This window comes from Nycticebus coucang, chromosome 16 (genome assembly GCF_027406575.1).
Source record: "Nycticebus coucang isolate mNycCou1 chromosome 16, mNycCou1.pri, whole genome shotgun sequence".
In the NCBI taxonomy this organism is placed as follows: Eukaryota; Metazoa; Chordata; class Mammalia; order Primates; family Lorisidae; genus Nycticebus; species Nycticebus coucang.
In genome coordinates, this window is record NC_069795.1 from 49,826,509 (window position 1) to 49,846,180 (window position 19,672).

Consider the following 19,672-nt stretch of genomic DNA (forward strand, 5'->3'; position numbering starts at 1 on the left):
GCTCCACTCAGCAAAAGATAAAACAAAAAAGCCAGTGGTATTTGCCAAGTTATATTTGACATAAAGCCATATATACATCTCAAAAATGTTACATACCTTACCAGAAGTAATAATTATTTTTCTTGACTTAGGTGCTAGTAGACTTATTTGCCAGCCAAGGAATATTATATACAACCATGTGATATAGACATTTCCTGAACACATTTCCAAGGATATCTTAGAAAAAAATTACATCCTCCCTGGTGTTGAACTGTATTTTAATTTAGGCTCTCTAGAGATGCTGGACGTTCAGTCATTAACAGCAAAATCTGCTTCTAACAATACATCCCAAATTCTTTTTTTTAATAAATGAATAACTCCATAGCTTTGATAAGGAGGGCAGTCCTGGAAAAATTTCCCTCAGTCTTATCAGAGAACCCCCTGACATTTGTGAGCATTCCCTTCAGCCAGCAGTCCCCAACCTTTTTGGCACCAAGGACAGGTTGCATGGAACACAGTTTTTCCACAGACTGAGGGGTGGAGGTGGGGGATGGTTGTGATATGAATTGGCAATTTGTCGACTATTTGACAAATAGTTACTATTCTCTCATTTGTCTATTTTGGGGCTTTTTGCATGTGCTTTAAGGTCTTAGCCATAAAATCCTTGCCTAGGTCAGTGTGCTAGAGCATTTTCCCTATGTAGTAAAGCATTTTCCTTTTAGTATTTTTATAGTTTCAGGTTTTACATTTAAGTGTTTAATCCAAATGAATCAGTTCTTTTGAAAAAAATTCAAAGACTTTGAAAATTTGAAAGCTTCTAAATCAGAGAATAGATGAAAATAAGTTGAAAATCTGAAACCACTAATATCTGTAAACAAGAGATAATAAAATCAGATGAACTACACAATAGAATAGGAAATGGTGAATATTTGCATTGCTTGGGACTAATAGCATTAATTAAAATAGTTGTGAAACCAAGGGGTAGCTTTCGGTAACCATGGACACTAGAAGGCAGAGGCAAAGGCAAAGAGATGCTCTAATGGATACATGGGGTTTGAGAAAATATTTGCTTTAATTACATCTGACAAAATGTACTACAAAAATGCTTCATTTGCCTAAGCATTTGAATTTTAAAAACTATATTCTATCTAGAAGCATAACTAATGCAGATTTTAAAAAAGAAAATTATTCAAAAGACCAATAGGAGGTCACTGCTCCTGTCATTTTGAAATGAATGAGTATGGAGTGCATAGAAGCAGTGGACAATTTAAGAAAACCATCCAAAAATATCTGTGGCATAGGGAAAGCCAGTCCTCAGCTGAGAGGCCGGGAGTTTATGGAAACTGACAAGACTCAGTAATTATCAACTTTTATTGTCTAAGCACCTATTCTTTTGGGCTTTATGCTATGCAGAGCTAGTAATTATGTCCCAGGAATTATGCTATGGATTTTATTAATAAAAATATATATTGATAATTTTACTAGTAAAAATTTATAATTATTAATTTTAAAATATAATAATTATTGAGTACTTGCTATGTACTTGGTCTTGAGCCAACAGTTTTATATACTTATCCAGTTTCTTGCCTGCAATTAACTACGTGTTATCCATTATTTATTCATTCATTTGTTACTTTTTCTTCCATATACACCTATACTGTATGAATTATTTAAAAGAATATTATGAATTTGGTAAAAAGACAAAATATATAGACCCATAGAAGTGTCTCAGTCCCTATGCTCCATCTAGAAATAGAGCCATAGCACCAACAAAACAGACAAGGGCACTGTTCTGAAGAAGCTCTAATAAGGAAGATGAATAATTACCAAAAAAAGCAAGTAAATACCTAATGTTTTGGATGGTGATCAGTCATGAAGTGACAAAAATGAAAGAGAGCAAGGAAGATAGATAAAACTGGTGGGGGGGCAGGTGACTAGAAGGACTCTTTTATACTATAAGGTGGTAGGAAAGGTCTACCTCTCTGAAAAGACATTTCAGCAGAGACACGAAAGAGGTGAGTGCAAAATTGTTCCAAGCAGAGTTAACAGAGGTAGATGCCCTTGTATGACCCATCCCACAAACAAGGACTCCAGGACTGATAAAGGCAGCATAGACATAACGTAACGTTCACCAAATATACCATTTGCTTCTCTACATTTCCCTGGACCCTTCCAGTTAAGCATAATGACTGGAAATGGTTACAATTTAATAGAAAAAGTTTGAATCACATATATTTTATTTACAGGATTCTATGGCCTTTATTACAAAATTAATAATGTTTTATAAATCATTCAAGCAATATGGGAGTATGCTAAGAAAAGGTGAAAGTCTCCCTTAGTCTAGCTTTCCAAAGATCATCATAATTAGTAGGCATGTGCCCTTCCAAACATTTTGTTACAGCAGAATACTATTACAGAGAAATAAGGAAGCCAATTTCGTAAAATCTATATAATTGATTGTGAATATCGTTTGACTAACTAATACCATAGTACTGGATAACAAAATATAAGTGAAAAAGATATGTGTCACTTCCAGGCTAAGGCAACAAAAAGCCCACACAAGTTATCTGGTTGCTTTCTTCCCCAGCATTTCAAGTGTAGAACCTCCATTCTGCAGATGCAACTGTGGGGTGGTGGAGCCTTTATCAGATTGCTCAACTAGCTGAAGAGAGCTGTTCCCCCGCTGACCTTTCCATGGCTTACGATATGAATGTCAACTAAACTTTATTATGTATTTTAAATTTCTGAGACTTGAGGACTGCTTGTCATTACAGCATAGTCTAGTCCATCCTAACTGATACAAAATGAAAACTGAGGGTGGCGCCTGTGGCTCAAAGGAGTAGGGCGCCAGCCCCATATGCTAGAGGTGGCGGGTTCAAGCCTGGCCCCAGCCAAAAACTGCAAAAAAGAAAATTAAAAATTAAATATGATTTTCCTACCTACTAGATGGAGAGTTAGCTTCAAACTCAAGTCTGTTTGAGTCAGTCCTCACTCAATTACATTGCTCTCCATAAAAATTCGTCTTTGATCTTGTTAAACTATCTGGCAAAATAGGTGTTACTAACTTCATTTTACAGAAGAGGAAACGGAGGTTTAGAGATAACATCATTTGTCTAAGATTACAGAGGTGGCAAGTAGCAGAGCTAAGATGTAAACTATCTACACCCATTGCCCATATCCTCTTTTCCTTCACACCAGAAATGAAAGCTTGTCCTATTTATGTAATGACTCAGAAATAGATATTGGTGTGATCATTTATTCTAGTAATCAATGTAGTCACGAATCATATAACCTTTAGGATTCCTCATTTACCTTCTTGAAGGAATATTACAAAATGTCTTGGGGTAAGTATCAGTATTGGGCAGTATACTGGCATTTCAATTTGTATGTTGATAACTTTATACATGTTTGGAATAAAGTAGTAAAAACATTGTCTCATTTAAAAACACACAGCAGAGGAGGCAATATGGCCAAATAGAACCCTCAAGTGATCATCCCCCTGGCAGGAACACCGAATTGAACAACTATCCAACTTAAAGCACCTTCAGAAGAATGAAAAATCAGCTAAGTGATGATGGTACCTGCTTTTAGCATCAAGGAAAGAGGCACTGAAAAGGATAGAAAAGATAATCTTGCATTGCCTACATAACTCCTCCCACATCCTGTGACACAGCCACATGGAGGGAGAATCTGTATGCTTGAGAGAGAGAGAGCAAAGTGATAATAGGACTTTGAATTGGAACTCAGGGCTGCCCTGTCACATTGGAATACAAAATAGGGCAGAATTCTGCAGGCACCCACGGAGGCAGCATTTAGACTATCCCCAGCCAAAAGGAAATCCTCTATTCCAGCCCCAGGAACCTGAGCTCTGGCTAGCTTCACCACTGGCTAACCAAAGTGGCCCAGGGACCCAAATAAATTTGAAAGGCAGACAGGCCTCAAGGACTGAAGTCCTTGGGCAAGTCTTAATGCTACACTGGGCTTGGAGTCAGTGGACTTGGAGTGCACATGACACAGCTATGGCAGTCAAGGGAGTGCTTGCAGGCAGTGCAGCTCAGGAAGAGTCTTCTGCTTGAGAGAGGAAAGGGAAGAGTACAAAGATCCTTATCTTGCAAGTTGCATACCAGATCAACCCCAGTAAAATAAAGTGCCAAGCAGATTCCTGAACACCTCTCCCCCTGATTCCAGGGCTTAACTCCTGTGCAACATTTCTAGACCCACCCTGGTCCAGAAGAGAACTCACTAACATGAAAGAAAGGACACAGTCTACACAGGGTTCACCCATCTGATGATTTTTTTAAACCCCTGGGCCAGGAATAAACAGCAGCAGCATCCAGGCAGTAGTTAACACAAGTCTTGAGCAAGACCCAGTATTTTATTGGCTTTAGGTGTGACCCAGTGCAGTCACAGCTGGGGTAGCCATGGGAATATTCACACTACTCCTCCCCAATTCCAGGCAGCTGAGCAGGAAGAGTAAGACTCCTCTGTTTAAGGGAAAGTGAGGGGAAAGCATGAGAAACTTTGCCCAGTCATCCAAGGAACTCTCCCACATCTTACCCAGGTCTACCAAAATGGTACCATCTGGAGTCTGCAAGTCATAGCTTTATTGGACTTGGAGTGCCCCCTAGTGCTGATATGGCTGCAGTGACCAAAGACTTAGATCACAGCAATCAATTTCTTGAGTATAAAGAAGTTCAGACTCTGACGATTAGAATAAAGACCTGACTCTTCAATGCCCAGACATCAGTGAACATTCACAAGCATCAAGAACATCTTGGAAAACCTGACCTCACCAAACAAACTAAATAAGGTGCCAGCGATCAATCCTGGAGTGATGGACAGGGAATTCAAAATAGCTGTCATGAGGAAGCTCAGTGAAGTCCAAAGCAACACAGAGAAGGAACTTGGAATTCTATGAGAGAAATTTAACAAAGATAATGGAACAATTTTTAAAAATCTAGCAAACATTCTGGAGCTGAAAAATTCAATTGCCAAACTGAAAAATATATCAGAGTCTTTCAAGAGCAGACTTGATCAAGCAGAAGAAAGAATTAGTGAGCTTGAAGATGAGCTATATGACAATACACAGTAAGAAGAGAGAAAAGAAAAAGAATAAAAGAGAAGGGACAAATCTGAGAGTTATTGGCCATAAAGAGGAGGCAGACAGAGAGATTGGGGTAGAAAGTTTATTTAAATAATTAATAATAAAGAACTTTCCAAACCTAGAGATAGATATCAATATTCAGGTACAAGAAGATTATATACCAAGCATATTTAACCCAAGTAAGATTACCTCAAAGCATTTAATAATCAAATTCCCAAGGGTCACACATGAAGAAAAGATCCTGAGGGTAGCAAGAAGAAAAACAAATGACACAGAAAAAAAATTCACTACATGTAACATCTTCCTCCCAGTGGAAATCTTACAGGCCAGGAGTAAGTGGCATGAATATATATTCAAAACACTGAAGGAAATAAAAATCTTTAATATGAGGATATTATATTCTGCAAAAATACCCTTAAGACAAAGAAGAAATAAAGACTTTTCCAGACAAACAAACGTTGAGGATTTCATGAATACCAGAGCTGTCCCACAAGAAATGGCAAGAGGAATTCCTCAATCTAAAAAAAAAAAAAAGTCATTAATGAGCAATAAGAGATCTGAAGGGATAAAACTCACTGGAAACAGTAAGTACACAGACACAGAGAATATTCTATTACTATGATTGCAGTGTGTAAACTGCTTGTATATTGAGTAGAAAAAAATAAAAGACAAATCTATCAAGAATAATAATTACAATAACTCTTTAAGAGATAGATAGCATGAAAAGATATTAATGAAAACAATATGCAAAAAAAGTGGGTGAAAAGGGATGAAATTAACGTGGAGGAGTTTTTGTGGGGGGGCTTGGGCTTTTGTTTTTGGTTGTTTTTTTGTTTTGTTTTGCTTTCTCTTTGCTTGTTTGTTCATTTGTTTTTTTGTAAGAAGAGTTAAGTTGTCATTATTTTAAAATAATTGGTTATAAGATTTTTTTCAAGCCTCATGGTAACCTCAAATTTAAAAAACCTACAACAGAAACATAAAAAATAAAAAGCTAGAAAATAAGGCATACTACTAGAGAGAATCATTTTTACACAAAGGAAGAGAAGTAGGAAGAGAGGACCACAAAACAACCAGAAATCAAACATATAGCAATAGTAAGTCCTTACCTGTCAATAGTAACATTGAGTGTAAATGGACTGTACTCTCAAGTGAAAAGACAGAGAAGGGCTAAATGGTGCTTAGGAAACTGCATGTCCTTATGCAGAAGAATGAAACTAGACCCCTATCTCTCATGATATACAAAAATCAAATGTAATGGATTGAAGACTTAAATCTAAGACATGAAACTATGTAACTTCTAGAAGAAAATATTGAGAAAATATTTCAGAACTTTGGTCTGGGCAAGGATGTCTTAAGTTGTACCCCGAAAGCATAGGCAACCAAAGCAAAATTGAACAAATGGGATCACATCAAGCTTAAAATGTTTGCACAGCAAAGAAATAATCAACAAAGTCAAGGCACAACCCACAGAATGGGAGAAAATATGTACAAACTATCACTTTGAAAGGGGATTAATAACCATAATACATAAGGAACTCCAACAAACGTAGACATACAAATGGTCAACAGGGATATGAAAAATGGTCAACATCCTTAGTGATTGGAGAAATGCAAGTTAAAACTACTATAAGATATCACCTCACCTCAGTGAAAACAGTTTTTATAAAATAGACAGGCAATAACAAATTCTGGCAAGGATGTGGAGAAAAGAAAACACCTGTACACTATTGGTGGGGATGTAAATTAGTACCACCAGTATGGAAAACAATATGGAGTTTTCTTCAAAAACTAAAAATAGAAGTACCATATGACCCAGCAATCCCACTGCTAGGTATATATCCAAAAGAAAGAAAATTGGTATGCTGAGCCAAGATGTGGAAACAAGCTAAGTGTCCATCAACAGATAAAAGGATAAAGAAAATACAATACATATACACAAAAAAATATTATTCAGCCATAAAAAAGAATTGAATCCTGTCATTTGTAATGACATGAATGGAAATGGAGGACATTATGATTAGAGATATAAGCCAAAAACAGAAAGATGAATTTTGCATTTTCCCACTCATATGTGGGAAATAAAAATTAAAACAATTGGCTCAGCATTTGTGGCTCAAGTGGCTAAGACGCCAGCCACATACGCCTGAGCTGGTGGGTTCAAATCCCACCCAGGGCCCACCAAACAACAATGATGGCTACAACCAAAAAAGAAAGAAAAATAGCCAGGTGTTGTGGCAGGTGCCTGAAGTCCCAGCTACTTGGGACAAAGGCAGGAGAATCACTTAAGCCCAGGAGTTGGAGGTTGCTGTGAGCTGTGATGCCACTGCACTCTACCCAGGGCTTGACGCTCTGTCTCAAAAAAAAAAAAAATTAAAACAATTGGTCTCATGGGGTTATAGAGAAGAACAATAGCTACCAGAGGGAGGGGCCAGGGAATAAAGTGGGGATAGCTAATGTGTGCAAAAATATAGTTAGATAAAAACGAACAAGATCTAGCACAATAGAGTGACTGTAGTCAACTGTACTATAGTGACTAGGAAAACAACTAGCATATAAAATAACTTAAAAAGTAGGCTTGGACTGTCCCTAAAACAAAGAAAGGATAAATTCTTGAGGTGATGGATACCCCTCAAAAAATATATACCTACATACCATTTTCAAAATCACATGTTAGACCAACCGTCCAAACGGTCCCGTCTCCATGTCAATATAGTTCAGGTTCACTGGGAGCTAGCCCAAAGGGCATCATAAAACAACATTTCCAAGATAATGCAGGCAAATTCCCAACCAGATCCCATCCATCTAATCTCTACCAGATGTGGAAGTAGTAAAGGCAATTGGCAATGGATTCAAAATGAAGGTTATCAGTTGTGCAGAAAAAGGCAAGATGGAAAGCCTTTTAGGAAAACTACAGTCAGAAAATCAGTGTCATCAGGATAAAGAGAGCACCAAGGTGGGAACATCAGAGACAGAAATATTCTCTGCAGTCATACCTCTGCTGGAATTGATAGAACTGATGGAGGTTTGCTAACAGTTCAGTCTGGCCACTGTACTTCACAGCAATAATTTTTGTTGGCAATCTCTCAATATCTATAGGTTACTAAACTCAAGCTTTAGCATGCATCACCATCAGCTGGAGAGCTTTTTAAAGCACAGATTTCCTGGGTCTCATCTCAAAGACTGATTGAGCACGTGTAATAGACAGAGCCAAGAACTTCTAACAAGTTTCTTGGGGCGGGGGGACCACACTTGGAGTCCCATGTTTAAGGGATTTGGGGGAAGATGGAGTGGATGGAGGAGAAAAAATGATAAAAGAAATCACTCTAAAAAAAGTGTTGTTTTTTTTTTCCCTGAGCTAAGGAAAAACTTCAATATTCAGAGTTAAAGAGCACCCTGACAATCAGAACATACACTGTAAGAATATATGTCTAGAGTATGTCCTAGTCAGATTTCCAAATTTCAAAAATAAAAAAAAAATCTAACAAATTAAATGAAAATACAAAATAAACATCTTACTGAGGGGGGACATACACTGATAGCACTTATTTATAAACTTAATATTAGGCAAAAACAGTATAATCTCTAAAAGAATCCATTAGATGATGGTGACCTTAGAATTCAATATAGAACCAAATCATATTCCAAATGTAAGGGCAAAGGAGCAACACTTTAAACGTGCAAGGACCCTAAAATTTTACAACTCTTAATTAAAAATATTACTTAGCGGTATCTACCAGGGAAATGGTTTAAAGTTACCTAAAAGTTAAAGAAAGGCAAAGTGATATATAGGAAATAGGGAGTGATGAGACAACTGGGGGAAAATATTTAATTCTAAATGATTGCTAATATTAACAATATGGTTATCATTTTAATACAATTAAGAAGGCATTCTCCCCTAATACTAGGCACAATACTTTTTAAAATCCAAATTAAAAAAAAAATTATTACTATCTTTTTTTTATTGTTGGGGATTCATTGAGGGTACAATAAACCAGATTACACCGATTGCATTTGTTGGGCAAAGTCCCTCTTGCAATTGTGTCTTGCTCCCCAAAGGTGTGGCACATACCAAAGCCCCACCCCCTCCCTCCTTGCCTCTCTCTGTTCATCCTTTCTCCACCCCTCCCTCCTTCTCTCTCTGCTCTCCCCTTCCCCCACTCCCACCATGACCTTAACTGTCATTAATTGTCCTCAAATCAAAATTGAGAACATAGGATGCATGCTTCCCCATTCTTGTGATACTTTACTAAGAATAATGTGTTCCCCAAAACAGGGAGGTAGATGTATGGAACAGAATAGAGAACCAAGAGATGAACCCAGCTACTTACCGTTATTTGATCTTTGACAAGCCAATTAAAAACATTCAGTGGGGAAAAGATTCCCTATTTAACAAATGGTGCTGGGTGAACTGGCTGGCAACCTGTAGAAGACTGAAACTGGACCCACACCTTTCTCCATTAACTAAGATAGACTCTCACTGAGAAGTCTAGAAGAAAGTGCAGGGAAAACTCTTAAATAAATCAGTCTGGGTGAGTATTTTATGAGGAGGACCCCCCGGGCAATTGAAGCAGCTTCAAAAATACACTACTGGGACCTGATCAAACTAAAAAGCTTCTGCACAGCCAAGAACACAGTAAGCAGAGCAAGCAGACAGCCCTCAGAATGGGAGAAGATATTTGCAGGGTATATCTCTGACAAAGGTTTAATAACCAGAATCCGCAGAGAACTCAAACGTATAAGCAAGAAAAAAACAAGTGATATCATCTCAGGCTGGGCAATGGACTTGAAGAGAAAAGTCTCTGAAGAAGACAGGTGCACAGCCTACAGACATATAAAAAAAGTGCTCATCATCCTTAATCATCAGAGAAATGCAAATCAAAACGACTTTGAGATATCACCTAACTCCAGTAAGATTAGTCCATATCACAAAATCCCAAGACCAGAGATGTTAGCGTGGATGTGAAGAAAAGGGAACAGTTTTACACTGCTGGTGGGAATGCAAATTAATACATTCCTTTTGGAAAGATGTTTGGAGAACACTTAGAGATCTAAAAATAGACCTGCTATTCAATCCTATAATTTCTCTATTAGGTATATACCAGAAAACCAAAAACCACATTATAACAAAGATATTTGTACCAGAATATTTATTGCAGCCCTATTCATAATTGTCGGAAAAAGCCCGAGTGCCCATCGATCCACGAATGGATTAATAAATTGTGGTATATGTACACCATGGAATATTATGCAGCCTTAAAGAAAGATGGAGACTTTACCTCTTTCATGTTTACATGGATGGAGCTGGAACATATTCTTCTTAGTAAAGTATCTCAAGAATGGAAGAAAAAGTACCCAATGTACTCAGCCCTACTATGAAACTAATTTATGGCTTTCATATGAAAGCTATAACCCAGTTATAACCTAAGAATATGGGGAAGGGGGAGAGGGAGGGGAAAGAGGGGAAAGGATGGACAGAGGGAGGGTGATTGGTGGGATTACACCTATGGTGCATCTTACAAGGATACTTGTGAAACTTAGTAAATGTAGAATATAAATGTCATAACACAATAACTAAGAAAATGCCAGGAAGACTGTTAACCAATGTGATGAAAGTATGTCAAATGGTATATAAAACCAGTGTATGATGCCCCATGATCGCATTAATGTACACAGCTATAATTTAATAAAAAAAAAGATTTAAATCTAAGACATGTAACAACAAAAACACTAGAAGAAAGTGTGAGAAAACCTCTTATTGATGTCAACCTGGGGAAAGGTTTTATGAAGAAGATCTATTGGTAATTGTAGCAACAATGAAAATAAATAAGTGGATCTGATAAAGCTAAAAAAAAAAAAAAAAAAAGAATAATGTGTTCCACTTCCATCCAGGTTAACACAAAGGATATAAAGTCTCCATTTTTTTTAATGGCTGAATAGTATTTCATGGTGTACATATACCACAGCTTGTTAATCCATTCCTGGGTTGGTGGGCATTTAGGCTGTTTCCACATTTTGGCAATTGTAAATTGAACTGCAATAAACAGTCTAGTGCAAGTGTCCTTGTGATGGAAGGATTTTTTTCCTTCTGGGTAGGTGCCCAGTAATGGGATTGAAGGATCAAATGGGAGGTCTAGCTTGAGTGCTGAGGTTTCTCCATACTTCCTTCCAAAACGGTTGTACTAGTTTGCAGTCCCACCAGTAGTGTAAAAGTGTTCCCTTCTCTCCACATCCACGCCAGCATCTTCAGTTTTGAGATTTTCTGATGTGGGCCATTCTCGCTGGAGTTAGATGGTATCTCAGGGTGGTTTTGATTTGCATTTCTCTAATAGATCAGATGATGAGCATTTTTTTTATATGTTTGTTAGCCATTCATCTGTCTTCTTTAGAGAAGGTTCTATTCATGTCTCTTGCCCATTGATATATGGGATTGTTGGCTTTTTTCATGTGGATTAATTTGAGTTCTCTATAGATCCTGGTTATCAAGCTTTTGTCTGATTCAAAATATGCAAATATCCTTTTCCATTGTGTAGGTTGTCTATTTGCTTTGGTTGTTGTCTCCTTAGCTGTACAGAAGCTTTTCAGTTTCATTAAGTCCCATTTGTTTATTTTTGTTGTTGTTGTGATTACCATGGCAGTCTTCTTCATGAAGTCTTTCCCCAGGCCAATATCTTCCAGTTTTTTTCCTATGAGAATAAACTCCAAATTAAACTTTTGAAGTATTTCAACAAAAACTTTAGGGAGATATCCCAGGGATGGGGTACTTCTTGCAGTTATGTTAGCTGCATTCCACCAATAAGATGCACACCCACTGTAGACTTGCATTGGAGAACTAGTGATAAAAGAAACTAGGGTCCATGAAGAACCATGCTTAGAACTGGGCCCTGGTGGTGGCAGAGCAATCTTCTGACTGGGTCTCTTTCTGGAATACAATTTGGGGGCATTATTCTTGGCTGCTTAGCCTCCAAGCCTGGTTCTCCAACTCTCGTTGTACTTCTGGAAGATGCCAAACTTCATTGGCAAATTGAAATGTTAAATTGGAAATAGAGATGGAAAAGCACCAGGATACAATTATCATAACATTCCTAAATGAGGAACCAAATAAAATTGCAAAAATTTCCAACCAGGTGGCTGAGAACCAATATGCTGTTTACACTGTAAAAAAGTTTTTCTGCTGAGTTAACCAGAGTTAATTTCCACTCCTTGCAAATAAGATACATGACAGATAAAATGACCTTAATGAACCCATGGCCATAGCTGATTGGTCAAAAGATGGGAATCCCTATTCCAGCTTGACTGTTGGTTGTCCAGTTCTGTGTTACAATACATAGTGGCCCAAGATGATAATTTGGTATCTCCCATGTTCAATGGGTTGCTAGATTTAACAAGGAAGGGTCCCTTGGAGTCTCTCCTATCCCTACAGTCAGATATCAGTGGGGCCTGCAGTCATCTGATGGCTCCGCTAAGCTGGGTGTCTAAGATGACTACTTACGCACCTGGCAGTTGTTCGCTTTCCACCAGGAGCTCAGCTGGGGCTGTCAACCAGAGCACCTCTACATGGCATCTCCATGCAGTCTGAGCTTCTCTCAGCCTAGCAGCTGAGTTCTGTTATAATTAGGAACATCTAAGAACTAGACTTCCAAAAGCCACAGGTGGGGACTGCAGGGCTTCAAAATTGACACATCCTCCCCCATTCAAGACTGAAGCACAGAGATGGCTCAGACTCAGAGAAGGGACCTACAGAAGTGTTTATGGTGAACAGAAAAATAGCCTCAAAGAGGTCCATGTTCCAGTCTACAGGACGTTAATTTATATGGCAAAAGGACTCTACAGATGTGATTAAGGGTATTGGCCTTGAGATGGGGAGGTTGCCTGTTCCCAATCTAATCATGTGAGTACTTAAAAGTGGAGAAACCTTTTTCAACTTCAGAAAATGGAAGAGATGGCAATGTGAGGACTTGGCCTGTCATTGCTGGTTTGAAGATGCAGGAAGGGAACCCTAACCCAAGAAGGAAGGTGCCCTTTAGAAGCTAGAAAAGGCAAGAGAATGGATTCTCCCCTAGAGCCTCCAGAAAGGACAGCAGCCTTGCTGACATGTTGCTCTTAGCCCCAGAGAGACCTAGACATAGAACTTACAGAAGTGTAAAATAATGAATTTGTGTTAAGCCACAAGATCTGCAGCAATTTGTTCTAGCAGCAATAGGAAATGAACCTAGACACAAATGGCTCACTGGGATATTATTTCTGGACCAAGTACTGAGCTACAAGAGCCCTTCCTTAGGAATTTAGAATTATTAAAAAGTTAGTCACTCTGCTAGATGAAAGAGATTCTATGGGGCAGCACCTGTGGCTCAAAGGAGTAGGGCACTGGCCCCAGGTACCAGAGGTGGCAGGTTCAAACTCAGCCCTGACCAAAAACTGCAAAAAAAAGAAAAGAGAGAGAGAGAGCGAGCTCTATGGCCAGAAAATGCTGGTGGCAGTGTATTTTCTAACTTGTGCTTTGCAATCAAAATATAAGATTATATTTTTTTCAGAAATAACTGTTTCTAACTTATTTTAGAAATAAATTAATGATATCAACACTAATTAAAAAGTGAAAACTCCAGACATTTAACCTGCTATATATCCTTCATTGTGAGAAAGAGCTTTTATTAATTTACCTAAGCAATCAATTTATTTCCTGTAATCATGAAACCATTTAAACCTAAAGACAGCCATTTGCCTTAATAAATTCTTTAGGTAGGAAAGAAATGTATACCTATGACTTGGTAGTTATAAAATAAATTTTCAAATGTTACTAACTTTGAGTGGGAACTAGCAGATGGGAAAAAGAGTATCTGGATATGGAAAGTTAAAGACTAAGAATTTAGGTATCTGAGTCATCCATGTGTATTGACAGCAACTGGTCTAAACTAGAGATAAAAAAGTTGAAAGGCAAGAAATATTCAGGAGTTTTTAAATATAGCTTTTTATATGATTGTATGTTAAGTTTGGTGATAGGACAATGAGGTAAAAATTAACTAAATTCTCAATAATAGTAACTTGCATTTCTTTCCTAATTGTTCTGTTATTCAAGTAAACAAAAACTGAAATATGAATTTCAAGAGTATGGAACTGGCTTGTCTTCAACTACTGTTTTACTCTTCCTCTACTCACCAGCACCCACTGGTGATTGGCTGATTGGATTAAAAAACACAAGCCATCTATTTGCTGTCTGTAGGAAACACACCTTACGTCAAAAGACAAATTAAAACTCAGAGTTAAAGGTTGGAAGTCAATTTTTCAGGCAAACAGAATTCAGAAGAAAAGAGGAGTTGCGATCTTATTTCAGATACATGTGGATTTAAAGCAACTAAAGTCAAAAAAGACAATGATAGTCACTTCATATTGGTCAAGGGAAAAATACAACAAGAAGACATTTCAATTCTAAATATTTATGGACCCAATTTAAATGTGCCCAGATCTTTGAAACAGACCTTGCTTAGTCTGAGCAATATGATATCCTAAAACACCATAATCACAGGGGACTTCAAAACCCCTTTCTCAGAGCTGGACAGATTCTCTAAACAGAAATTAAACAAAGATGTTAGAGATTTAAATGAGACCCTAGAACAACTGTGCTTGATAGATGTATATAGAACACTCCATCCCAAAGATAAAGAATATACATTCTTCTCATCATCCCATGGAACTTTCTCCAAAATTGATCATATCCCAGGACACAAAACCAACCTCAAAAGAATCAAAAGAATTGAAATTATACCTTGCATTTTCTCAGACCACAAGGCACTAAAAGTGGAATTCAACTCCAACAGAAATGCTCAACCTCACTCAAAGGCATGGAAGTTAAACAACTTTATGCTGAATGACAGTTTGCAGGAAGAAATAAAAAAGGAAATCATTAACTTCCTTGAATATAACAACAATGAAGACACAAGTTACCAAAATCTATGGGATACAGCAAAAGTAGTCCTGAGAGGAAAATTTATCTCTTTAGAAGCCTATATTCGAAAAACAGGAAGAGAGCACATCAAAAACCTCACAAGCCATCTGAGGGAATTGGAAAAAGAAGAACAATCTAAGCCTAAACCCAGCAGAAGAAAAGAAATATCCAAAATTAAATCAGAGATCAATGAAATTGAAAACAAAAGAATCATTCAGAAAATTAGTGAAATAAGGAGTAAGTTTTTTGAAAAAATAAATAAAATAGATAAACCTTTGGCTAGACTAACAAGAAATAAAAAAGTAAAATCTCTAGTAACCTCAATCAGAAATGACTGAGGGATTGATTCCTGTGAATTGAATAGTGACTAATTCTCACATAAATTGGATTTAATTTTGACCAAAGTACATTATTTAAACATTAATTTTTAATTCAACTTATTAATATATTGTTTAGGATATTGTATCCTTATTTATAAGTGACATGTTTGTATTTTCCCCTTTATAATAATATATTTTCTTCAATTTTAATATCAGATGTACTGAAATCAAGTAGAATGATTTTGAAGCATTTCTTCTTTTTCTATTGTCTATAAGATTTGGCATGATCTGTTTTTCAAAATTATCTGTTGCTTTTATTTATAAATATTAGTTTTGTTTTGAGACTTAAAAAAATAATAAGAAGAAGTTAACTGATGACTCCATACTGAAGCTCAGAGTCAAAGCATTCTATAATAGACATACTCTTATTTGACAATGTGAATGTTACTTTCTTTGCATTATTATTATTATTGCTTAATATTTCGATGTAGCAATTGTCTGATTGCTTTTCTGAATGTATTTATGTTCGTTCGTTCTTTATGAGGTTTTTGTTTCTAGTCCTTGTTTTAAACATTGTTATTGTTATTAAAATTTAAGCCTTTTTAATTTTGTGAAGGCAAAAAAATAGAAACCTAATAAACACATGTATATATAAAAATAAAATAAAATAAAAAGAACAGAGGCAGAGTCTTCCCTTGATACCAACAAAATTTTGGTGAGTGAAGGAAAAGTTCATGCTTCTAAACGCACGTGTCTTTATTCTTCTCATTTAGACAGACGGCAGAGATATAAGTACTGAGAAAATGTCGGAAAGTTACCTCAATAAAACAGATCTGGGTTATTTCTATAGGAAAGATGAAGTTAATAAAACTCCTAGGTGACCCAAGAAGATAAAGGAGGTCAAACTTTATGAATTCACTTGCAGAACTATTTATTATATTTTAGTTATTATACAGTTGAATTTGATTTCTTTTGCTTTCAGAGGAAAAACAAATACATCCCAAGAATCACTTCATCAACTTTATACCCTTCCAGCTTTATTATTCTAATAATATGTGTCTTACAGATTGCTTTTCCATTTAGTCATTTAAAAATATTATATAGGACCCAAAAATATATCATCAGATCATTTCAAAAAATACTTTTCCTATGACCAACCACTGCCAAAAAAAAAAATTAAAAGGCAAAATAAGTTGGTTCCTGTTCCTTTCTATGTCTACTGGTCACATAAGGTAATCTAACTCATTAAACTAAAGTCACAGGGGCAAAAGACTTTGGTTCTTCTCCTTCCTTTACCCTCCTACTTCCAAGAATAGTCAATTGCTCACATTCAGTGAACCTTCCTATCCAAGCTGTCTTTTCCATTGCCCTTGTACTCCAGATTTCAGGTCCTTGTTCTTTCTCTCCTGATTTTTTTTTTTTTTTTTCCTGAGATGGGGTCTGACTCTGTTACCCAGGCCAGAGTACAGCGATGCAATCATAGCTCACTGCAGTCTTGAATTTCTGGGCTCAAGCAATCCTTCTGCTTCAGCCTACCAAATAGCTAGGACTATGGGTGCACACTACCCTGCCCAACTAATTTGGGGTTTTCTGTGGGGACAGGGATCTTACTCTATGACCCAAGCTGGTTTTGAACTCCTGGCCTCAAGCAATCCTCCTGATTCAGCATTCAAAAGTGCTATGATTACAAGGGTGAGCCACTGCCCCCAGCCTCCTTCTGTACTAGCCATCCTTCATGCAAAGTTAGATCCTTAAATTTCAGCCTTGAGGGTTGAGTTAGAGTCTTAAAACCCATCCTCTGCTCCCCTCTTACAATGGCATCTATTGCCCACATATTAAAAACCAAATTCTCCGTAATAGACAAGGCCCCATAATTTAGGTTCAGTGTTTGCTGTCGCAGTTCCCCATCTCGCTCTCCAGCTCATCCTTCTTCTCACCTCTGGGCTCACCCTGTGCTACCTGAACATACACTGCAATTTACCACCTTCGCTTACACTGTTTTCACTGCATACCTTTCATCTTCACCTCAATGTTTTCAAATACTTCCCTTTCCTTGAAGCTTGCACACCCTCCCCCAAGGAAAAATAATCATCTCTCCCACACCTGTGTATGTGTTATTTCACTTGTATATATACCTTTTTTCTACCACACCCCCATCCAAGACTGTCCTGCAGTACCCACATTTGTGCACCTGAGAACAAGGATTGTGCCTCGCCTGCCATAACATAATGCTTTGCTTATGCTGAACCTTGGCCAATAAACTTTTGCTGAACTGAACTCAAAAAACCAACCCACAGGAAAAAAGGGAATTGGGAGGGGGGATATTCTATTGAAATGAAAGGTTCACATTTGTAACCTGACAAATTATAAATTCATTGCCATGTAACTATATGGTAGACTCTCTATGGCATATGGAGAGTCTACCCTATGGTTACTGATTAGGCCAAAGAAAAGCGAATCTCTAAGCAAAAAGATTCATAACAAAACCAATTTAATTCTTTTCACAATTTTTATTTCAAAATATTTGTTCCGTTCTCCTGGGAATTTTCTAAGCAAAAGCCGAGGGACTGGCTGGAACTAAGTCATGTTGTCCACATGCCTTTCATCTTTAACATACTCTCCCAGGTAATAAGTGTCCAGAATTATCTCCTCATTTGCTATGTACCACAGAGAGCCCACCTGTGACCCACCTTCAGGGGAGGGGAAGTGGGGAAGAGCTGAGGTCACCTGTGATGATACTGATAGTTTTATAACACCTCCATTCCAAGAATATCATGCATGAAATTAATTCTATTTATTAACATCCCTCAGTGATTCCATTTATTAGCAGCCACTGTGAACCACCCCAGTATGCTAGCAGACAATATCCACTCAGCCAGAAATAAGAACTGGAAGGCCCTCGGTCCATGAGCGAGTTACTATGTGACATAGAGGCTCTGGATTTAGATCCTCCCTGTGTACCTCTCACTAGCTGAGAAAATTTCACAACCAGTCTGCCTCAGTTTTCTCACCTTTTATTGATAAAGATTATAGTCCCTACCTTTGCTTTCTCCACTATTGTAAATATCATATGTATATGACCTAATTTACATATGTAAAATATGATCTTTACTGACCAGAGTAAGTACTCACTAAGTTTTAGTTTTCATTATCATCATTATTATTGTTTTAATTACTGGAGAGATATCTAAAAGAGAGCATAGCTAAAAACAACACTATGAAGGAGAAGATGGCATGACGCATATTTTCATTGCTAACATCTGCACACATAATCATGAAGGCTCCCAAAAAGTAATAAATCCACATCTGTACTCACCAGATTTATCTAACAAAAGTTCCAAATATCCTTATTTATGAAATTGATGTCTTTTCATCTCACCCTCTAGAAGTGCTCTTAAAATGTAATTGTTCTACTCTTTTCACCCTTTTCTCCATCAAACTCTAGATGGGTTAATGTAACACCAATTATTGACCTGGCACATTCTCTTTCCTCCACCAACAGTCTGTTAGGGAAAAATGAAGATGTTAGTGGGAGAAGATAGAGGCTTACAAGCACAGATGAACATGGGCAGAAGACAAATTCCCAAAACCAGGCAAAAATATCAGGTTGTCACTCGATCATCACTTTCTGAATAATTATGCATTGATTTTAGTAAATGACAAAATGAAGATGCACTTAATATTATATATTTTCAGCAACACAGCATATGAGGTGATGATGTGAATTTGGTATAGTTGGATTTCTATAGCTCTCGAGACTCTATCTCTGTGCCCAAATGGTAAAATAATCAGCAGATTTCATAAAATAGTATTACAAGAAGTCATCTGATTTCTAGAAAAAAAAAAGAGTATCTTGGCTTTCCCAGTGGAAGGCTGTTTTAGAATAAATTTTATTAGCCTGAATAAGACAGTAAATGAGCATTCCAGCTGTTATTCCATGAAATAGAGCAAGGTGATTGTCTTTCTTGTCTTGTTGCTCTGCTTCATTAAGTATATTTAATTATCAAATGCCAACTAGTCCTAACCCCAATTTAACTGTTAGACAACAGTAACATTAAAGAGCTGGACTCAAGGGGAAGGTCACAGTGTCCCAAAAGGCATAAGATAAATTAGTATCTTTTATTGATTGTCTTTACACATTTGACATACAAAACTATTACTTCTCCACTTCTGGAATTCATATCAGAAATGTATCTTCTTAAGAAAACCATTTTTTAAAAGTTATTTTTTTTAAATTGACACATTGAAATGTGTACATATTTATGTAATTCATTGTGATGTTCAGACACAGGTATATATTGTGTGATAATCAAATCAGAGTATTTAGCA